Below are 24,646 nucleotides of genomic sequence, written 5' to 3'. Positions count from 1 at the left end.
TTCTCTGTTGTGCTTGTGAAAAGAGTTGTGCCCCTGTTCTCTATAATTGCCCTTTAGGTGGTATAAGACTGGATCATTCAGGCAGGGTGAAAACAAATATAGAAAAATATACTATTCCTGACAATAGGAGTCACTATTAGTATCATTAATTCTGATTTCACAGGTAAGAGTTGTTCTGCTAGAGATATTTTTGCTTATGAAAAAAAATTAATGCAAACAATTATTAAAATAGCCCTGTCCCTTCCTCTTTTTCATTAAAGTCTCTTGTCTCCCTGTACCTGTTATCTTTCTACAGGTCTTGCAAATCTCAGTGAATCTCTCATCCCGTTTTGTTGTTGCACCAAAGTCTACTAAATAGGAAGCTGGCAAAATTAATTCTTCTGCTTTGCATTCTGATAGTATTTTCTCAATGGAATAAAATAATTCAGAACATACATTTATATGCAGAATATTTGACTGTTCAAATGTCTGAAAGAAATTTATCATGAAAATGTGTGAGCTTGTCCAAACAAAAACATAACCATTTTCTCTAAGCAATTATGCTACATTTTCCAAGTCCTGACATTCATTTTCTAAAAGGCTTTATGACTGTTTGGATACAAGGTGCTAGAGACTTGCTTTTTAGGACTGTTAATTGCAGGACTACTCTGCAGAACACTTACTTAACCACAGGCTACTCTCAGAAGACAAGTATGAAATGTACATCATTTCCATGGAGACACCACATACTCTCTCCTGGCCCTGGTGGAAGAGTCCTCAACCCCACTGAGCTCACTTCAGCTAGGAATTTGCAGAACAAGAAACATGACTTTACAGGGGAAATCAAGCTCATCTTCATCTGGGAAGAGTTTATCAAAGAGTTTTGAACTCCTTGATTTATTTCTCTTCTTTATTGAAGAAAAACTGTAAGAAAAGTTAAATTCCTAAGATAGCTTCTGTTTTTTCTTGGATAATCTGAAAGCATAGTCTGAATGCATATACTAAGACTGGGAATTATCAGCTAAGATTTGGAGATAGCAATATATCGTATCACAATATCTTCTCACTGATGAGAGTTCAGCATGAGAAGAACCTGCTGCTGAATCAAAAGTAAGTCTCTTCTTAGGAAGGAAAAAAACCAGGGCAGCAAGACAAAAAAGAGAGAAAGGCAGAGAGAGAGAAAGTTCCTTTAAGTGATAATTCGGTCTCCCTGGGCTTCTTTTGTGTTTGTTTTATCTAGCAGGCTGAGAAATATTCTATTCTCTCCAGATGAAAAGGTGAAGATAGACTTCACTGGAATTGAAAGAGGTATTTAATGAACTCTGCTGATGATATCCCTGGTAGTAGAACAATGGATAGCAGTGAAATATCTGACTTGCTTTGTATTCATAGGAGTTCAACTTAATAGTAGAGCTTAATGTTCTACTAGTAGAAAATCAGGTTATCCATCCTGAAAGTGCTTTCTAAGTAATAGGAAGAATAAAACAAACAGGCAGGCAGTGAGGCAAAAATGTTTTGTTCTTGTGTTGATTTTTTTATTAATAAAGAAGCCATACACAATGCTCAGCTTAGATGCAAATGCTGAAATGCTTTCTCCACAAAGTGATGTATGATACAACCTCCCCACAAAGTCTTGGAGCTATTCCCCTTCAGTACGCAAAAAGATGGAACGTGTCAAGGGGGAGTGGTATGACAACACATATGTTTCTCACCATTCCTTCACTGTACAGTTTAACAAATACATATCACAGGAGGTACTCTACCCCTCAAAGCCTTAAATGACATGTCCTGTCAAAGTCCTTAATGTAAACAATATGAACTATTTATATATTTCATAAAGGAACTGCTAACTCCCCTCCTCCTCATTCAGCTGCGCAGTTGCTCTGTGCCAGGAGGGGTGCAGGGTTCCTTCTGAATCTCAGTAGGAAAAGCACAGCAGCAAATGGTGTAACAAAACTGCTTTAATAACACCATCACCACAATAGCAATAGGAAGAGAAATGTAGTTCATGAGTAAATCTTACATTTCTTCAGGTGCTGGGAACCCTACTCACCTGCATCATTGGAGAGGCGCTGGATGCAGAGCCGCCGCACGCCGCGCACATCCCACCCGTGGCGAGGTTCACTACCGTCCAGTACCCTGTCTCCTTATAACTAGTGTAGCAAACCAAACCATATATCTTGTTTTGACAGGTCTCTTTCTTTATGCCCACCGGAGCATGCCTCAGTAAACATATCTAGGAACTGTACCCAGCAGCGGTACATATCCAGAGCTTTCCAGCATGTGGCCCTCTATTGCTATATACCTGGGGTTACGTGGCAGTTGCTCATGCGAACATACAGGTATATCAAGCACAAGACCCACTATGGCTGTCGGGGCTTGCTCAGGATCACCGACTCCTCAAACACAGTGTCTCCCATGAGACTCACAATGCACTTGGGGAGCTAAGACAGAAAAAGTTATGCAAGAGAGAGGAGCACAGACTGGAAACGAGACTGTGATGGGATGACAGCCTGTGGCAATTAGTGTATCTTTCCACTCTGGAAAGTCTAACGGTGCCTAAAATTCCCAGGTTTTATCATTCCTCTGCTGTCAACAAACATCTGTGGAATGAGGGCTGATTTAAATAGAAGATAACACCAGCTGTTGATGTTAGTCTTTCCATTATCTCTAGTGACAAACAGGTGTGCAAGAGATCTTCTTGCGATGGGCTCTGTGACGGGATCTGTGCTCTTTTAGAACAGAAGAAAGGTTTACAAATGTCATACAAAGGAAATGTTATAAGTAGACTCAAGCACAAAAAGTTCAGAAGCATGAACATTAATATTCGCTGCAAAAATCCTCTTTTTTTCTCTTCAATAGCTAATTCAGCACACTAGGTGTATCTGCCTTGTGGATGAAACAGGACAGTATAAGAACAGAGGCAGTAGAACTGCCTGAGTTTCAAGGTATGGTGTGAGCAAGGCAGGGTGCCATGTGAGACCACATTGGTCTCCTGATCAAGGAAATTAAATGCTAATTAGTAGACTTAGTATGCAGCCTTGCCTCTTCAATATTCCTGTAAGGATGCTTGTTAAATTAGTAAATGAAGTTACCTGAAGGTAATAACTCACTTATGTTCCTCTATTCTTGGATTCCGTAACTGAGACTGTATTGCCTGATTTAAATTCATCTTTCTGATTTGCAACTGTAGCAAGTACTTGCAACTTGAAATGAAATTAATAGTGCGGTTTCTCTGAATCTATGAGAGTTTCCTTCCCCTCAGGGGTACTGTGAAGGTACAATAACAATGGATCATGCATGCTCATAATATTGTGATGAGTTCTAGACAATGGTTTGTGAAGAAAATATTGGGTTTCTTCATCAGAGTGAGTTCTGAATAGTGTATAGTAAACAAGTTCTCATTGCAAAATAAGGAGAAAAAAACAGATCATGAAGTGTGCTGGTTTTACCCAGGAAAGAGTTAAATTTCTTCATGGTAGCTGGTATGGGGCTGTGTTTTGGGTTTGTGCTGGGAACAGTGTTGATGATAGTTCAGAGATGTTTTTGTTATTGCGGGGCAGTGCTCGCCCAGAGCCAAGGGCTGTCCTGGTTCTCCCCCACCCCACCAGCGAGGAGGCTGGGGGGCACAAGGAGTCGGGGACGGACACAGCCGGGACAGCTGACCCCGACTGACCCCAGGGATGTTCCAGACCATAGGACGTCATGCTCAGCAGATAAAGCTGGGGAAGGAGCAGGAAGGGGGGGACGTTGGGAGTGATGGCGTTTGTCTCCCAAGTCACCGTTCCTTAGCGTGGTGGAGCCCGGCTTTCCTGGAGGTGGGTGAACGCCTGCTGGTGGGGAGTGGGGAGCTGGAAATGGATTCCTGGGTTTGCTTTGCTTTGCTTGCCTGTGCAACTTTTGCTTTCCCTATTAAAGTGTCCTTATCTCAGCCCACGAGTTTTCTCTCCTTTTTCACTTTTACTCTTCCCATTGTCTCCCCCATCATGCTGTGGGGGAGGGAGCGAGTGAGCGGCTGGGTGGGGCTGAGTTGCTGGCTGGGGTTAAACCATGACATGAAGAAGTAATTGCTTAAATTAGCTCCAGCTAGTCTGTACACTGGAAGAGGTAAGATTACCATGGGAAACATCTAATGAAGCTCTAAGGCTCACAGTGGATTCAGAGGTAGTCAACTTCAGGGTCCAAAATCTCATTATCTTCTGTTTGTGTAATGTTAGTGACAGTCCTTGACAGTTGCAAAAAGTGTCAGAGCCCTAAGGGCACAAAGAGGTCTTGGTCAACCTTGCCCATGGGCTCCACCCACCCCACCCCTTCTGCTCCAGGCCCATTTAAGCTCCATCCTGGGCTGTTAGTCCCTGTTAGTCTGACCTATGCTGTAGGTTTGCTTGTCTCTAGCTGTATCGTAGCACGTCTGTGCCTGGCCCTGAACCTGACTGCTGCGCCTGAGCTGTGGACTGACTACCTGGTTTGACCTCAGACTTGTCAACTGCCTTGAAACTGCTTGACTGGATCTGACAAAAAGCAGCATTAAATGATTTAGCTTATGTTCATAGATGACTCCTTGTCTTGCTTCAAATATGGTCATGGATTTTTGCTTTAATATTCAAGTCTGAGGAACGCACAGTTTTCTTGGGGCTTGGGAAAGAGCTACATATGAAAACAACGTTAGGTCTCAAAAATGACTTGTGATCAAGTCCTCTTTGGATCACAATACTCTTTAGTGCGCTGGAGAGCAAAACACTCTTCCTTGAGAGATGCATCTGTCACATCAATCTTCTGACAGTAGTCAAGAAATTCCAGCTTAGACTTTTGAAGATAATCAGAGGTCGGGGGGGGGGGGGGGGTGGGGGGGGGGGTGGGGGGGGTGTTTACTTCTGTGGCTTTGAAGGAGATTTTGAACACTATATGAAAATGTGCTGTATGAAACTGGAGTGTGCTTTAGGCATAGAAAAAGCTCCAATCCACACTGATATTATTCAATCACACTGCCGTTTATGCCTCAATCCTTACAGAATCTAATTAGTTAAAATTAATGGATGGGGTTCTCATTTTCTTAAACTTATACGAGCACTTACTCTATGTAATTTTTCACAGTTCACAACAGCTGCAAATCTAGTCAACAGGCAGTCCGTACTTCAGCCAGCATAGGATGTGTATTTCTTTCACTCTTTGACAGGTAACCTTGCTCTTATCAGATAGTTTGAACAGCGGGCCATTAAGAATTTATTACTCCTTGCAGAAACTTGGCTGTGATAACAACAGAAGGCAAAACAGACAACTGCCATAGCCCACAGCTGAAACCTTTTTGTCTTTTCTCTATGCAGTTCATGTGAATCCTTCCTTATAAAAACCCAGATTCTTCAGACTGAGGAAGAAAATATTCTAGCTATTCTGTTATTCTAATATTTTGGTTTTAGACAAAAATAACAATAGCAAAAATATCATAAATTTTGCTAAAGAAAACAAGGTAGTTTCTATCTATGCATTCTGTGAAGGCAATAGTTACAGGCAGAATACTCCAAAGGATTCTTTAATGTGAACTGTATGTTGACACATGATTTCTCAGTTTGGGATGACATATCCTCTTTTTCGAAGTAGCAGTAATATTTATCTAGCATTTTTGTAATATTTATCTACAGTTTCTCCCAACTTTCTTTGGCCAATACCAGAGAAAATTCTTAAGTAGGTCTGTGAGATATTATGTGATGATTTTCTACAAAGCTTAGAAAAGACGTTACCAGATACCTTCAGTTCACAGGATGCTATTCAAAGAATTATAGAATACTTTAGGTTAGAAGGGACCTCAGAAGGTCATCTAGACCAGTCTTCTCCTCCAAACAGGACTAACTTCCATGTTATATCAGGCCTTGTCTCATCTCCAAAGATGGTTACTTCCAGGAGGAGTCTGGCTCTATCTTCTCTGCCACTCCCTTCAGTAAAGGAAGACTGCAGTGCGGTTTCCCCCCCCCAACTTTCTTTTCCCCAAACTTACAAACCCAGCTCCCTCAGCTCCTGCACATGCATCACATGGTCCAGCCTCCTAACCGCCTCCCTCAGTGAGACATTTCCCCTTTGTAGGCAATGGCAATCCAGGGTGGCTGCATGCCACTCTATCCTGAATGGCCAGCTTCTGATCCACCCTTGGATTGACTACGAAGCCCTTCAGCACAAGAGCAGCTGAGAGGTGGGCCTCTGGATGCACAACAAACCAGAGCCAAGCTGCTGTCACAAACTGATAAAGAGCAAGCAAGGTAGTAATATATATATATATTTTTTTTTTTTTTACATATGGATATAGAATATAATATAAAATACCACTTTGCATTCAAATAACACAGAGTGCCTAGAAGCAAGAAATTAAAGTGAGCTGCTCGTAAAGTCTTAGCAAATTGCAGAAGATACTTTAAGGAGTATCCCATATCTAGCTTTGAAGTTAGCCCTGCTTGGAGCAGGATGTTGGCCTAGAGAGTATCCAAAGGTTTCTTTCAAATTAAATTACTCTGGTTTTATTCTGCACCTTGAAGCACTCAAGAAAAGTCTATACCATACTTAAAAGAACATTATCTGTAAAGACAAGAGCAACTGACTGACTGGATGAAGGAAAGAACTCAAAAAAAACTTTTTAAAATTGAGATAAAAGAATATATAGATACTCGAGTCCAACATTTAGAAACCACAGGATGTTACTAAAATATCCACTAACCTGTTACTTAAAACTGACTGAACCCAGAATAGAAGATGCAATAGTTATATGACTGGGAGAAGTATATGAGGGGAGGTGTCTCTCATTTTTTATATGAAAGTGATGAACTACCACACGAGACTTGACAGGAAGAAAAGTAACTTTGAATCCTGACCACTAGACCAAGTGACACAGCTGGAAACAGGCAGATCTTGAACACAAAAGCCCTTCCCTAGGGCATTTATGAAACATTGCTGCTAGCCTGTAATAAGCCTCCCAAACTCACTAAATTCAGCAGCACATTTCCAATGTACAAAATAGAGCAAACGGACCTAGACTGTGCAAGAAATCTGTTGCAAACAAACAAAAGTTTGTCAACAGAACACCACTAATACCATGATGTGACAGAATCATCAGTATAAGGATGGCCACGTTGGGTCAAACCTAAAATATATCTTCTTGGTGCTGATTCCAATATTCTGCTTCTCCCGACCAGGAGCAGCTGGAGGGCTGCGCCTGCCCCCCTCACATTGCTCCATTTGTTTTTCAGCCACCTCAGAGCACCAAGCAGACATATGCATGGAAGAATCTTTTGTAACTGCAAATTCTCACTGCCAAGGGGTAACAGTCAGCTCAGAGCCATTCTTTTTATATGTGTAATTAGGATTATTCTTCCCCTCATGTGCATTACTTCATGTTTGCTAACAAGAATTTCATGATTCACTGTGGTGCCCAGCCATACCATGAAGAGCTTCTGCTGTAGTTAAAAATGCAAGGACTTTTTTACCACTCTGGTAGCTCAGCATCAGCTGCGAACTTTGTCACCTCACTGTTTATTTCCCTTTCTAGCCTGTTGACGAATGTGTCAAATAGCACAAGCATAAGCCCAGATCCCCAAAGAACTCTCCCTACTCCACTCACAGATCTGACCTCTGCACACTTCGCCCAGCACACCAAAAGCTCTCAGGAACTGTGGAGGTGAAAGTAAGCAGCCACTCCGAGTCAGAATTAAATCCAGTGGTAGTGTGTAAAGGATGAAAACGCCAGCCAGCAAGGAAATGCTTTGCACAGAACAAGCACTTCATCTCTCAGTCCTGATCCTCAAGGCAGACTTACAAACCACTGTGCACAGATGCACCTGGGAATTAAATGCATAACACTAGGACATCGAAACCCATGGATTCAATAGCGACACTTTTTATGGCACATTATAGTCTCCTTCTTCCCCCTCCAACCTTTTTGTGCTCCACAGAATACAAAACCTCTCTCTCCCTCTTCCTTTCCCCCCTTGCACTAATATCCTACCTGCTCTGAAGACTCCAGACAACTTTCCTTGCAAAGTTAGTCTAATAAGTAAGTGACCTCAGAGGACATAATCTGAATGCCTAATTATGTCTGATGTCTGCTGCTCCTGGAGAAGGGATTGCCTGCTCAAAAATTGTCTACTTTTCTCCTCATTATACCACTTCATCTGATAAGACATTGCTGCCTATAGGCCTTATCCAGATGATATCTTTAGACCATCGTGTTCATAACAAAATGCAATACTTCATGTTAGTTTTGCTTGTTTGTCGTTGGTATTTTACATTCACAGGGGATCCAGCTGGATTGTGAGATCTCCAGTCTTGAATACTCCCCTAATATTTCACAAATATGTTTACACTGGGCAATAGCCTAGTGCAGTGATTTCAGGCTACGCCAACTTAGTCTGACCTTGAACTTCTACAATACTTCCAGCTGTCTTATGTATGTATGTAAAAGTCATCAGCTAGCTTAAACCTTTGGCCGTCAGGCAATATTAGGCCAGCACTCAACACCAGAACCCAGATTCTCAGGTACCCAGAATGTGAATCTTCAGTAGAAGAATCCCTTGATTGTCTTTCATTCCCATGAAAATCTGACAGATAACAAGTGCAGGCATCCTGTTTCTCACAGACAGTGAATGAAAATGGAAAATGACACTCTTATTTGATATACTGAAAGGCACAATGGAACTGCAAGTTCCATATGTTCTTTTTGCAGTTCATTTGTTTAATGGCTTACAAGGAACTGCAAAAGGAACATATGACACAAAAGATGCTGACCTTGCGTGTCCTTTTGAAAGAGGTCAGAGGTTGAACAAAGTTATTGTGCTTTTCCTTGCTTACCTTCGCTCAGAACAAATGTGAATGCAATAAGCAGCCCCAGCCATATTCAGGTTACACATCAGTGCTACAAGTGCCAGCCAGGAACTACATTATGTACAGCAGCAACCCAAGTGCCTTCTAGATTCACAGGAAACTGCTATCCAGACAAATACACATTTCCTAGCACAGTCTGAAACTAAACCAACTGTCATTAGGGAAGATAATATCAATATAGGAAGTATTCATGCATGAAAATTTCCCTCATAATATCATTTATTCGTATCCTTTTAAATTGCTATTATGTTTGGGGATTTTAGGTTTTACTTTTAACAGTGACATGTAAACAGGTAACATGTTGCTCTTAAGCATTCAGAAATGCAGAAACTAAGGACAGATAGAAAGGAACATTTAAAGATCTGTCATCCTCTCTAAGCAGAATTTCAAGAATGATGCAAAAAAAGGATTAATATTACATAGGTACTGGACGCACTCTTATCCTAAGCTAAAAGTCTTTGCTGTATTGTATTTATGTTGTTTTACACTTTTTACTCACTTAAATGGATTTATTTACTCTACATGCCCATGAAATGAAGCAAGAAAAACAGTCCTGTGTTAAGGTACTTCTCTTACAACTGAAACCAATACAAGATCTTCATTTTACTGGCACTGAGAGATTAAAGTAACAGTTTAGTTGTTTCCCACCTGTTTCACTTTTCAGCTTCAAATATAATTTATCTTCAACAGGCAAGTTTATTTGCAAATGACATCTTTTGTTTCCTCTCCTGTAAAAATAATTTTACACTTAAGTGCACTTTAAGACAATATTTAGACAACTAATAGCACTGATAACACAGAATATTGTAAAAAGCCACAGCCCTTGAACAAAATGCTGAAAACAGTTTCACTGGGGTGGGATCAAACTACTGCGGATTCAAGGGAACTAATTCCCTGTTAGTCTGTTTCTTCTACACCACTGCCAAGTCCTTTGTTGCCAGAACAGAGCCACAACTTTCTGGCTTTCTGACCCCACGTAGCAGATACAGGGAGCTGGACCATGTGTGTCTCTCACCAGTAACAGCTCGTAGCAGTTCGTATCAGGCATGGAAATAATAACTATTGAGTTTAACCTTTGATACTAACGTGCCTGGAATTCCCACCATGGGAAAGGTCTAGGGATCAGAGGTTTTTTCTTTCTTTCCTGAGATGCCTCATGGAGATAGAAGAAAAAGGAGGTGGAAAAGGACACAAAACTTTAGGAGAGAGGTGGACATGATATGCCAGTACTTCCTCCCACAGCATCCTCATTTGAAAACTGAGAATGAGCGTGATGGACAAGACTGTTAGATGGCCTTAAAATTGTCTCGACTAACATGCTTAGAAGGCCGTGATCAATGTCCCGCTGCAAGATGACAGTGAGCAAAGCGGAGATTCGTACTCATGCCCACGTGGTTCAACATTTTCATCAGTGGCCTGGATGGTGACAGGGTCCATCTTCAGCAAATCTGTAGAGGGGACTGTCTGCGGGGTAAGGTTATGACCGTTAGGCTTTGTCAGGCCAGTAGCCTGGGAGAGAAACACTGCTGCACCTCCAGGCCTCCAGGACCAACCAGGAGCAAGGCCACGCGTGTATCGGCCACAGGCACACGAAAACAACATGTACATACATATACACACACGTCCAGCCACATGCGTCAGCGCAGGCAGACGCACTCAGCCCAGGCTGAGGAGGATTTGGCAAAGAGGCTGGGAGGACTGCAGGATCGCTGCCTGAAGAGGCAGCCACAAAGTCAAGGGAAGAAGACATTTCGCCGTAGCGCCAGGAAGCGTAAGGAACAGCAGTAGCTGCGTTCGGCACCTTGGGGGCTTCACCAGGAGGGCAAAGCAGCGCCAGAGCAGGTTGCCCGGGGAGCGGTGGAGAACGCGCAGCTGGAGGCTCTCAAGCTGTGGCTTGGCAAAACCCGGGCTGACAGAACACGGCTTTGTCCTGCTTGGGAGGAGGAGGTCAAGGAGGAGCGAGCCACGCGCTGCTCTGCAGCCGTCAGGGCAAGGGGCTCACCAGCCCACCAGCTCCCAGTCCCACAGCGTCCCAGCGGGGCGAGCGGGGCAGCCGGGGACGGGGACGGCCACGTTCAGCCAAGAGTCCAGGCGGGTCTGTGGTGGTGAGGCAGGTCCAAGGTCGAGCTGGGGGGACAGTCTGCAGGTCAGGGTCTGGGTGGGCATGAATGTGGAGATGAGCACTCCTAAAGCGGAGTTCAGGCAGGGGCTGAAGCCCCCAGGCTCAGCTTGAAATGGGGTTCCAGAGCCATGGGCAGGGTGGCGTGAGGCCCCAGGTGGGGCTGGTCAGGTCCAGGAGGCTTGGCAGCGCCCTCAGATCTGGTGGGACGCTGAGCTGGAACCCTCCGGAGGTCTCTGCCAAGCAGCATTTCCATGTTTCTTCAGATGGTGCTCAGTTAACTGGGGGTGGCAGCCGCATAACCTCCGTCGCCGTCCTAATCTGTGTTACTGGACCCGTGGAGCAAGCCAGAGAACTGAATTTCTCTTCTCTTTTTCCCCTCCCCCAAGGTAAGCTGGGAAGAGCAGAGAACCTGCTTAATCTGATTTTCATAAAGTAAATCTGATTATGGAAATGGAGAGTGCTTGCTAATGCAATCAGCATTTCAAAATATGTATAATTTTAATGAACAAACCCGACAAAAGGTTCCTAATTGCGCTTTTAAGCATACCTTCATCTTCAACTTTCTATATTCCTATAGTGTCTGGCATGTATTTTCTACACCGATGTATGTATTTTCTTTTGTACTCCCTCTTGGCTGTTTCTGTGAACCAAAAGCACTTGGTCATCCAGTAGGGAGAAAAGAAGGAAGTATCAATTTAATTTCTCTTTTTACATATACAAGTAGCAACTAGAAAAAAAGGACCAAGTAAACCATGTGAGGAAGTACACTTCAGTTTCAGCATTAAGACAGTATATATAAAGGCAAAATAAATACCTCTGAGAGATCAGCTACTCAAAATTATTGTGAGAGAGAAGGCATTGAAAACTAATTATGAGATGCGAAAGCCAGATCTGTAGTGGTGCATGAAAAAACTTGCATAATGAGGGGCAGAAAGGGAAACATGATGAGAGGTAGGCAAGTTCAGCACTATGTGAAAAGGGAGGTGTATACGAGATATGCCAACAAAACCTTCTGTGCTGCAGAAAGGAACACATTCAATGAGAAGCAAAAAAGCAATGAAATGCAAAAGAGAAAAAAAGATTTTCTGAGGAGATACAGAATGAAAGGTGATATATAAAAACGAACATGTGTGTAAAAGTGAAAAGTAAAAGCTTTAAAAGTCATAGGTGTGTAGAAAAGGGCATGATGAAATGGAAAAATCATAATGAAAGGCAAGTATGTAAGAAGAGGAAAAGGTGAAAGAAATGCAGAAAGCATCACAGACTGGTATGTAATAAAGAAAAAAGTGTAAACAGGAGGAAATGCAAATAAAAATATACATAATGTTATATAAAAAAAAGGAAACATAACAGCCTGTGGAAAAGAATATTCTTAATATTATATAAGAGGTAAAAAGGAAAAGCTGTAGTGTGATGCCCCAGTGGGATGGGGGAGAGAATAGGAAGGAAAAAGGTATAACTCGTAGGTTGAGATAAGAACAGTTTAACAGAACAGAAAGGAAGAAACTAATAATGATAATAATAACAATAATAAAATAATTGGAATATACAAAACAAGTGATGCCCAATGCAATTGCTCACCACTTGCCAACCAATGCCCAGTTAGCTCCCGAGCGGAGATCCACCCCCCAGCCAAGTCCCCCAGTTTATATACTGGGTATGACGTCACACGGTATGGAATATCCCTTTGGCCAGTTTGGGTCAGCTGCCCTGACTGTGGACCCTCCCAACTTGTTGTGCCCCTTCTTGCTGGCTGGGCATGAGAAGCTGAAAAATCCTTGACTTGGTATAAACACTACTTAGCAACAACTGAAAACATCAGTGTGCTGTCAATGTTATTCTCATACTAAATCCAAACCATAACACTATACCAGCAACTAGAAAGAAAACAAATTCTATCACAGCTGAAACCAGGGCAGTAAGCAATGCATAAGGATTTGTAAAATGGAAATGTGTAATGGCATTTTAAAGACAAATGGGGAACAAGATGTGAATAATGGAGCTGCATGATGAAATGTAGAATGGATATAAACATTAAAAGAGGAGACGCAAAAATCTGAAATAGGTATTGTTATACACCAAAGGAGGTAGTGTATAAGTTAAAAGATCAAATCAGGTGACTCATTCAGGAAAATTTCTAAGAAAAATTTAAGCTTCGTAAGAGACAAAAAGGAAAATTAATTCTGAAAAGGAAAATTCATAAGACAATGCAAAAATAAAAGTGCATAAATAAAGAAGAAAAGCATGAGAGTATTCAAAATTGGAAATGTGTCATGAGCTATAAAATATGAAACACGTCATTAGAAATAAATCAAGCTGCATAATCACATGCATTAGGGAAAGTGCAGAAATAGTTCTGAAAAAGAAAACACAGAAAAAGATGCACAATCTGAGAAGGCAACATGGGAGGATTTGCAGATATGAAAATGTATGCTAAGAGGTGCCACCACCCCCAAGTTTCAAAAAACACAAAAAAGGAAGTTCATTATGCATTTTGTAAATTAAAATCTAGTATGAGATACAAAAATGAAATTTGCAATGCGATACCATTCAAATGAGTAATGAGATATTAAAAGAATATGTTTATTGAGGTGCAAAAGAAAAACAGTTTACTCAGGTATTACAAAAAATGACAGATTTGAAAAATCATAGTAAGGTGTTAGTAGGAATATATGAAATTTGTCATAAGATGTAAGAAGTTAACCGAAGAACATGAGAAAAGGAAAATGCATGGGGAAATCTGAAAGCTCATGCTCAGAATGGTATGCATAGTCTGTAATGGGCAACAAGAAGGAAATTGGCTAATAAGCGATGATACATGAAATTCCTAATTAGATCTAAAAGTACATAATGAGATGCTGAAGCAAAACCAAGCAGTGAAATAAAAATGAACAGGCACAGCAAAAACCGAAACTGGAAACTGGAAATGAGATGTAAAAAAGCATTCATATTGAGATGCAGAATCAAAAAAGTGGGTAATGAGATGTGAAAAGGAAAACTCATAATAGCATTTGACATCAGAAATGCATAGGAAGTTGAAAAATTGTAATAAGCCATGAAATACAAAATCTGAAAGACTAATGATAGGCAAGACCAGAAATGCACCTTTGAGATCGAAGAGGAAAAACTAAGTAAGATGCAAAGTTAAGTAGTGAATCATGTGATGCAGTAGGGAAAATGCAGAATGAATTATGAAAGATTAAATGCATGATGAAATGCAGAAGGAAAAATCCATAACAAGTTGTGAAAAATCAGTATTTGACAGGAAGCAACACACACACACACCCCCAGTGTATGATGTAACATGAACTGAAATCCACAGTGAAGGTCTGGAGAATGAGTAATGAGATGTGAAAACAGAAATAAAATTATCTGTGATAACGATCATCCATAATGACAAGCAAAAACAAGAATTGAAATGCTAATGCAGCATGGCATGTGAAATGCCAAAGGAGATACAATAGCTGAGGTACATAATGGAATATGGAAACAGAAATATATAATGAAGTGTGAAAAAGAAAACATGTACCAACACAGGAAATGTTCATAATAACACAGGCATTGCAAACCAGTTTGTCTTAGAAGGACTGAAGCACAAAAAGCGGCATGAAAATAGAGCAGTAAAGAAGTTGAACTGTCAGAACTGAAACATTCAAGAGGTTCAGAGCAGGAATTTTACTTGAATATTTGAACAATGGGTTACTTACAAAGTCACTAGATGTTCTGGGCTTATTTTACCCTTTTTTTCTTTTGAGCTTGCCCCGCTTGCCTCAAGTCAGATAAAAGAAGGATCTGACCCTCTGTTCACACATGAGTTCTTGACATCCAGTGATACGATATCGTGATGTGCCAGCTTCACTTTGTGTGGCATCGTGTCTTGCCATGTCATAGCAATAGGCTACACTGGCAGATTACATAGGAGAAACAGCCTTTGGGAATTCTCCCTCAGGCATGTCAAGGCCACCAAGCATCTTATTAATTGCCTTAAGGCATTTGTGCCCAGCCCCACCAGCAGAAATGTGGATGACTTGGTTAGGTACAGGTCTACAAAGAATCAGACAATAGGTACACAGTGATTTTGAGCATGTTAATAGTCTATATAAAGAATAGGCTTAAGTGCTTAAAGAGGAAGCCAAACACTTGCGCTACATTTTTACTACCTCATGCTTTAGTTATGCCAGGCTATATATATATAAAAATATATATATAAGGCTAAATTCCCCAAGCAGCAACAGCATACTTGGTCTTGAAGCACACTTGTAAGCCTTGTGAGGGTGCTGTGTTGAAACGCTGGGTCTGCTTGGCCCTGACAGTGCCTTCTGGGCTGTGTCCAGCCATTGGGCTGTGACCTTGACTTTCACCTGTGAATATTTAATGCTAAAGCACGTCTGTTCTCCAGTGCACACCCCAAAGGCGATGTGACATTGGCATCATCTCATGTCCCCAGGATATTTCCATCCCACAGGTAACTCATTTTTGCAAAGACTCTGTAGCACAGGTAGGTTGCAGGTACTGCTCCTACAGGAGGCTCATCACCCCCGCGGAGCGCGCCTATGAACAGGGAAACCTCTGAATCACAGAGAGGAGCAAGATTTGGATCACGCAAGATGCGCGCCAGGGAGGCTACGCAGGCGGGTCGGGACCATGCTTCGCCTTAACAAGGATGAGCAGAATGCTCTCTGGGATAAAGGCGGGGACGCAGTAGCAGTAACCCCAGCTGACCCGTCCAGGGCCATCCTACCCCTAAGCCAAGTACTTCACAGGCTGGACTGGGAAAGCACACCAGAAATGCGGTGAAGCACAGGCTGAGTCACCCCTGGTCAGTGGCCTCCTCAGGAGGGGTCACTGCACTGAACACGTGTTGCCTTACTTCTGTTGCCAGTTGTCCCTGCCACGGGCCATAAAAAAGGCACTGCTCAGAAAAGACCTGGTACCGAGGCCACCACTGCTCCTTCCATCTGGAGTAGCTTTTTGGAGAAAGGGTCTCAGATTCCTCCAGGGAACTGGCTGAAGTAGAAGAGGGCAGCGCTGGCACTCACCTCTCTTTGTGAAATCTCCCTGTCGTAAAAATATCATGGCATGCCATCGTATCAACCAGCTGAGTCATCAGTTCTGATGGGATCAGCCCAAGGGATCAGCCTGGCATGCTGGTGGTGCTAGAGCAGGGTCCCAGCTGCTGGGCAGAGAAAACCGCAAAACCCTCACATGGCATCCCTAGGGTATTTCCTTTTTTCAGTACCTGGCACTAACAAGAAGTGTTCTATCATCTTCATAACTGCCCACTAAGATGTAGGGAGCAATTAGATCATCCATCAGTCTCATCTTTGTCAGAGCCCCTCAACATCATATGCTTCCTCAAGTCATATGTTACGGGTCTCTGATCATCTTTATCTGTTTGTCGTCATATACAGACAGCTAAATGCTCTGCCTAGGATTACTGAAAGAGTTGCAAATAAATGACACACCTTTCTTCCTTGCAGTCACGTGAGGTCAGAGGAGCAGAGTATAACTGAGGCAGTTGTTTACTGTAACCATGACACACATACATCAGAGAAAAGGCCTTTGCAGTCCTGCCTTGGACCATCTGTCCAAGGCAGCTCTGCCTCGGCTCCAGTCCGAACACAGGATAAGAGGCTGCTGGAGTTCTAGAAGTGGTGGCTGAGGAAGGACAGCTGCCAGGACAAGCGTGCCTGAGCACCCTGATCTCATACGGTGTTTCAGTCTAGAGATGCCTTGCGCTGTAAGGTCAGGACAACAGTCATGGCTTGGGGGCTAACATGAAAGAAGAATGCAAAGTGGTCTTCTTGGTGGACCTTTGCAATGGTTAGTATCAAATGTTTCAGCAGAAGTGGTGGTTCAGGAGTTTCTTTCAAGGGGAATGGTTGGAGAGGGATTTTTAATAGGGAGAGGCTTCTATCTCCTCACTCTTGATGCTTCTCCTTTTCTTACTGCCCACACAAATTCAATCCGACCCCTGCTTTCTTGAAAGGATCAACACCAGATTTGAAATGTCCAAGCTCTTTCATCTTATACCCATCCCTCAAAAATGAGAAACTCCTCATAGAAAGCTGAGTGTCATCTAAGATTTGGGGAAAACTCCAGCTGACTGCAAGAAAATCAGGATTTCACCAATAAGTCTACTTCAGAAACTCTGATCCTTCTAGTACAATAACCTGTAGAAATTGATCTGAGAAGAGGCAAAACCCTCAATGGCATTAAGCTTATTAGGCTGATTCAAAAGCTAAAGTAATACTGTGATTAGTGTACATTGCATGCATTAAGACTGTAATAAAGAATGCAATCAGTTGCCAGAAGCAGCTGGTAACTCGTCTTACGCTGTAGAGTCAATCCAAATTACTCACTGAATGGCAGAACACTTTAAAAATGGATAATGTTTTGGATGAGAAATAACACAAAAATATGGACTCTGATAGTACAGATTATAAAGTTAACAGCTGAATCGGATAGAGATACTGAACGCACATGAAGACTCCATTATCTTTCCACAGCATGCTTCCCTTCTATATATCTGGCAGCCTCCATTTATACTGTCTGGTAAAAGACTATTAAAACCATGCTCAGTCAGCTACAGAAAATGCTCACAGATTATTTTAAATAAATAAGCATTCAGCAGAACTCAACTTTAATGGTGCAAGAAGCGTTTTGTCAGAGCTAAAGAGCAACATGAGGATTGTATATCTCTGATACAAAATTTACCATACAGTTGGTTAGTGAGTGTTCCACTTCATGAAAATGTTGAACAACTTCTCTTTTTTGAGAAAATCAAAATGTCATTACAAAATAGTCTCCTTGTTTCAGTTAAATGTAAGCCATCTTTATGCATTCTCTGGGCACACATTATTCCTCCTATAAATAAAACAGGCCCAAATCTTGGAAAGGCATATGCATACCTCACCCAAACCTCCAAAATTTTAAGGGGCTGTCACAATAAACTTTGTTTGTAACTCCTCTCTAGCTCACCGTTTTGTTTTTCTTCTCTATGATGCTTTTGTGGTTCTCCTCCAGGACGTTGCTTGGGTGACATACTGCAGCACTGCAGTCAATTGAACCTGAACAGAAAGTTGCACCAAGGTTAGAAAATGCCTCAAAGAAAACTGGAGTCTTTGGCTGGGCATTCCTAACTAAAACATATGAAATATGCTCTTGCCTTCTGTATTTTAAATTGTCATGTTACCATGAATCAAGGATGCGGATGAGAGGAGACTAGTATTCAACCTCTTATCCTCTGATACATAGCCTAACAGTGTTCCAAGTGAGTTTACACTGGCTGGCAAAGACCACTTTGAATCTGATTTAAAATGAGTATGAGGGGTTCTCTAGAAGTGACACTGAACAGCACAAGTAAAAATTAGGGTTCATGTAGAAGTCATGATTCCCACATTGCACATTGAATGTATCCCCCAGCACTTTATTGAAAGTGGGGGCAGGCTGACTTTTAAATTTTTCATACTCATAAAGAAGTAACAAATTGGGTAGTTAGCATATAGTTAATATTGACTTGTTATAGAACTTGGTTTCTGCTAATGTCATGATTTAACTGAAACCAGGATGGCTAATTACGATTTTGCGAACCTTAAGCTGTTTGGGCTTGAATTCTCTCATTTATGTGCTTGCTGCAATTGACTGTTATCTTTTTAATTTTTAGCTCATGTAATACAGCTATTTCCAAGACAGATGTGCCAAAACACAATTTCTGAAAGTAATAAGTAAAAAAAAAAAAAAAGGCCAGAAGAAAAATCCCTTAATCCCTTCTGATAAATGTTTTTCTTAAAAGCTTTAGTATTTCTGCAGATGAAGGAGTTGCTACAGTCACTACCTATATAACAAGAAGGCTTTTTTGGGTCTCGAGGCTGCCCAATTACATTCAAAAGATAATCATTTGGAAATGAGACATCGGAAGTTCACAAACATTCAAAGGCTACAAAATTGTCAGAAGATGTGGCCTTCACTGAGTATGGTCCATCCCTTCACTGCTTTACATATCAAGCAAACAGCAACCGCTCAATGAGCCACAGAGCAGATCCGTATGTATCGCACTTCAGCGGTGGGCTGAAAGGACTTTGCCTGCTGATCCTCCTCCTGACTGACAAAACAAAAAGTCCCTCTTGGAGTTCCCAGTGCTTCCTCCAATGGCAAAGAGCACGAGGAGAGGCAGACTGCTCTTCTGCTGGTCCTTCTTGCAATGGGAACGGGAGTCCTAGAAGCAGAGTCAGGAACAGATTCCCATCATCTCTCTGCAGACATATGGGAACACCACCAGCAAAACGTGTCTCTTTTTTTGTAACGGCAAGTTCATGTACAGGCATCCCTTTTAATGAAGGGATAGAGGACTGTGCTGTGGCTCTTCAGGCCCCCAGCCAGCTGGTGACTCACGCTTTAAGGAGGACTGAGTTCTTTTTAAGTATTTCCCACCAAATTCTAAGGCAAGAAGTCTAACTATACTTTAGCTCACTTAGAAGAACAGCATGATTTGGAAATGGCTCTTTTCATAAAATGGCTTTGTAGAACACATTTGAAAGCAACTGCTTTCCTGAATGCAAATGTATGAATTCCTCTAATTATATAACTGGGGAAAATGAAGTGTTTTTCAGACTGCCAATATCTGAAGAAACTGTGAAAGGACAGTATTCCTTTTTAGTATGTTTTCTATTCTAGTTCTAAATACAAATAACCAGTGAGATTGACAGCACTTTCTTTCTGTTATTTAGTAATTAGATGTCACTCTTTTAAAAAAAAAATAAATTACAATTTAAGTTTCAGCTTGTCAATCCTAATTATGCAACATTGTCACACTGAAGTCTGGAGCCCCTAAAGACCATCACATGGAGTTCAGAGAAGTAGAAGGAACATCTCCAGGACTTCCTATTACAAACCTTAACTTGTCTTTACCCTGACAGGTAAATAACACCCCTGTAGTAAGTACAGCATCTGATTGCATGAAAAAGCATGTAATAGGAAGTGTATGTTTAGTTTCTTTTAATGTAATTTCACAGCAGGAAACTCAAGAAACAAGCATCATGGCTGCATCTGAGCTCCTTTAGAATATGATTTAGAGACTAAAACAGATTCTACCCTCACCGCTTACAGGTGGGACCATCATCAGGACTAAATCTAGAGACCTCTGCTCGGTTTTCCAGGGTGGGTACGGGTGGGGGGAACCACTGCAACTTTTATTTAATACTCTGAAGGGAATGTTCAGCTGCAGTCAGTCACCCCCCACCTATCTCACTGACCCTTCTGTTGACAGTATCGGGCAGAAAAAGATGGTCTGCATGTCTTTCCTAACTGCAGGAGCAGGTATGCCCTGTAGGTATTAAGAACTCGGTCTGAATGCATATCATATGGGTACTGGCGTATCAGAAGGAGATATCTATTCTTCTCATGATTGGCACTAGTGAGGAAGCCCTGGTCTCTCGGCCAGTTCCCAAGGTGGCTGCAGTGGGAAGCTCAGGTACAGATGGGGTCTGAACAGCCCCTAAAGCAGCTGCCAGCCCTGCCCCTGCATACTTACCTTCCAGCTGCCTCTCTTCCTGTTATCACACTGTTTGCTGTCATCTGTGCGCTTGAACTCCCATTTAAACAGCCAGTCATTGAAATTTTCACAGCTGAAGAAGTCTCTTCAGGTCCTCAGGTTAACCCTCTCTGATCCTGCTACCTCATTATTTTGTAGCCGATAGGACAGAAGGCAGAATGGTAAGAGGTTTGCTCTGCAGCTCAGTGGAGCTGTGCTTTCATGGTAGGTGTGCTGGGATTTGTCACAAGGATTTCTCAGCAGGTAAGAGGTCTTCCCATAGAGCAGTTGGCTTGGATAAAGGAAAGTCATGTCTGCACCACTGTATATAGACTTTGGTAAACTATTTTTTGCTCTATACTTGGCTTCCTTCCCCCAGGCACTGTTTAGCTTACTCCGGATTGGATGCAGAGGATGACCTAATTTGCACTCGGGGGGGGGATAAGGAAGGGACCAGATCTCTGGAACACCCCAAGCAGGTGAACTGACAGCATGATGGCACCGGGAGCATGGGGGAATTCTGCTGAGTCCCAGAGGAGCTGTGGCAGGGGCAGCACACAGGCACCGAGAGGAGCTGCCAGATCCGGCAGCCCGACAGAGGCACGGCAGGCACAGCTCCAGACCTCCATGTACAACAGCAGCAGCGCTGAGCCTGTGTTTGTCCCCAGCAGGCACATGCACAGCCCTGCACTGGCCGCCACGGGGGTTACGGTCAGGTTCAGAGCAAAGCCGGGGTCAGGTCCAGCCTGGAGACAAGCCCAGCAGCAGGGTTCACATCGAGACGGACCCCTCTGCGCCCCAGAGGTGCACTGATGGTGCTCATCCAGGGCAGACCCTGGACTGTGGCTGGAGGGTCCCAGCTCCTTTGCAGTGTCCCCTGGGTTCAGCGACAGTCCCTAGCACCGCCGGGAGCATGGCCAGATTCCCTGCAGGGGGATCGCAGAGGCACGCTGCAGGCACTAGCAACAGTATTGACATGTACACTGTCTGCATCATTTACAGGGTAAAGTTCAGTCCGCGGGTGGGTATAGAGACACAGAAGTGAGGAGAGGGCTGAAAGCATCGAATTCTTCATAGGATGGTGAGGCTGAAATTTGTACATTTTGGCCCTCCTAGGGGCTCCTTGGTTTTCCTGTACAAATCAGAGCCCTGCTACCTGATTCCATGAAGGTTGAAATTCTTTCTGTAAGTTGAGGAAATTGCTTTACAGCTGTTTATTTCCCATTGTAACTGGATTTCTCAAATTCTACTGGGCAGTTTGCAGAGAATCCTGTCTTAGCTTGTTCCTCTCAGGTCTCTGTCTGCTTCATGGCTGTCACAGTTTAGATCTCCATTTGTGGTGGGCTACCTGCTTTCAAAAGACCCTGAATATGTGCCTTTAAGTATACATTTTCTTCAAATAAACCAATTCCACCCACAAGAGCCAATTTATGTCTCATTTTTGACAGTAAGCTAGATTGTTCTCAATTCAATTACTTGAGTTGTCCCAGCATTTTCCCTCACAGTCATCTAAAGTTTTGGTGAATAATTCTAGCACATGGGACACATTTGCAAAAGCGTCAGTCCCTTCTACACATGGGAAATTTGCCTCGGTGATGGGCATGTCATGTTGCATCTGTGCTCCTACATGTTTGCGGAGATGCGCCTTTTATGGGCTGATTACTCTCCTGTGATAATCCTGGGAGTAGTCTGGCAGGGTATTATTTGGGTTCCCACCATCACCGTTGTTCCTTTGTGCACCTTTGTGTATGTGAAGACAAACATTTTATAACATAACCTAGCGCTTCCTAACTTGATATTCCCTAAAAGGCATATCTTCCACATCCTGTGCTTCAAATCCTACAAGAACAAGCATCTTAAAGTCAGTTCCCGTAAGATATTCTCCAGTGTTTTTCTGTGTCTATTCTTAACATTCCCTTCCCTGCAAATAGATCCAGCAGCAAATTTCTCTTCTGCTGATTCACTACCCATTCCTGGACTCCAGTTAACGCAGCAATTGAGACTAAGACTCTGCCCCTTTCCTTAGTAGACAACACAGAATGGTAGATCATTTCAAATCTTCCAAGTCTTATTCTTCTAAGGAATAACCAAGATGTTTTCCTTCCTGGCCAAATGTTCAGCACTGGATATTTAAGTTATGCAGTTAAGTCTGCATATCCTGCAAGATGCAGCTAACTGAAAGTACTGGCCAGCTGCAATCCTCCAGTCCCTTTAGGACAGGCTATCCTCTTCCACTGTTTGAAAGTCTTACTACCTTCCCATCTTCTTTAGATATTTTTCATTGCAGACCAAATCTTTCTGGTCAAATAATAATATATACAGTTGTCCAGCTCCTTCATGCTTTCAGGATGCATAGCCTCAGCAATCTTATACAGTGATCTGCCTCCTGGACATGAAGATGAGGGCACAGGCATGCAAATTTTTGTATGTTAACTGTTTCCTATAATTTCTGGTGTCTGGAAATTCATAAAGCCAAGGGATGGCTGAAAAGCAAGGAACCATCATGGAAACATGCCTGTCACACTGCAGCAGATAAACCATGCTACACTAATCCCAGTGACTGGTTCTGCACAGACCAGTGATCCTTGCTGCTCAAAAGTCCCTCCAACAATACCATACAATTATACAGTAGGTGGAAAAGTGTTCCATGTACTCGATCCCTGGTTCTGAGACAGGTGCGTATGCATATCTGTGTATGGTTTATATACATATAGATATTGATTTTTATACATGAATGTGTGTATTATGTAATCTCACATGGCAATAGAAGTGCTCTAGCTCTACTTAAGCATTTTTAATATTAACGGTTGTGGCACAAAATATTCTCTGGTCTGTTTATAGCTTCCTATCCTATTTTTCCCATTCATCTATAATGGTTCTTCTTATCATCTAAAAGTTGGTGGTGTATTAGACTAGAAAAGTAAGAAGGTACCATCTAGCCATTTCCTCTGTTGTTACCACAAAATCTGGATTTCCTCACCCTTCTCATCTGTCCTGTGAAGGAGGTAGAATCTCCCTCTTTCCTGCACACCAGATTTTTTCTGTTCCCATTAAAATATCATGAAACATTCTTGGTTAAGATGTATAAAACATACATACATATACAGATATATGTTGCTTCATCTCACATTAATAATGTTATGAACTTAGAACTCAAATCTCATCTTAAACATTAAGAAATACCACAACTGGATTTCAACTGCCAATTAGCAAGTGTCTCATTCTTATTCTCATGTTTCAGTATAATTACCTCACTTTTAGCAAAATTAAGAGATCCAGATCTTGAAAGTAGAGAATAGAGGCCAGTGGTCTGTCAGTATAATAAACCAGCACAACAGAACATTTCAGAGCAAAACAGAACATTTCAGTGCAGTGTAGTATGCATTCAGCTGCAATATCAATTACAAAGCCTTCAGATTAAGTTTGACTGTGGTGGAATCTGAAAACAAACAAGCTATTGGACTTCCAGTCATGTGTTTAACTTCACTCCTGAGCGCATAATTTGGGGACTTCATTCTCTGCTGTGGTTTGTAATTTGGGAATACTTTCCTTCTTCCTTCCCCCAATATCAACAATTAATTCTCCTGTGAATTAGCATAGCTATCACAATGCTATATACAGACTCCACTGACCCCTGTGAAGGTACCTTGTCAGACACAGAAGGAAGAATACTCATCCCAGACAACAAAGGGAGAGAAGAAAAGTCTATCTTACTACAGCTGCTTCTTTGTAAATCAGCCTCAAGAAATGGGAGGAACTCTGATGTCTTCTCGTCATACCCATTGTAATTCTAATGCAAGAACCTTAATAGGAAAAGATGATGAGGGACATACAGGAGAGACTTCATCAGTGCTGGAGCTGGAGAAGCCTGACCAGCAACCATTATTCTACATACACTGTTAATAAAATTTCTCTTCGTATGAGTTAAACAGGTTGCCCAGGGTTTCATTTCTTAATGTGCGGAGTAGCGGTGTGTTGGTAGACATGTCTATGCCACAGCTCCTGTTAGAAGACACTATGCTCCTGGGAAAATGGAAAGTTTTGGGGGTATAAATTACCTCTTCGAAGTAGCTAAAAAGCAAATCCCCTCTCCAAACAAAAGGCATGTGGCAGTGTGGCTTGCACACCAAGATGCTTAAAGTTTATGCAAG

This window comes from Accipiter gentilis, chromosome 20 (genome assembly GCF_929443795.1).
Source record: "Accipiter gentilis chromosome 20, bAccGen1.1, whole genome shotgun sequence".
In the NCBI taxonomy this organism is placed as follows: domain Eukaryota; kingdom Metazoa; phylum Chordata; class Aves; order Accipitriformes; family Accipitridae; genus Astur; species Astur gentilis.
The sequence above is the reverse complement of the archived record's forward strand: the minus strand, read 5'-3'. Positions refer to the sequence as shown.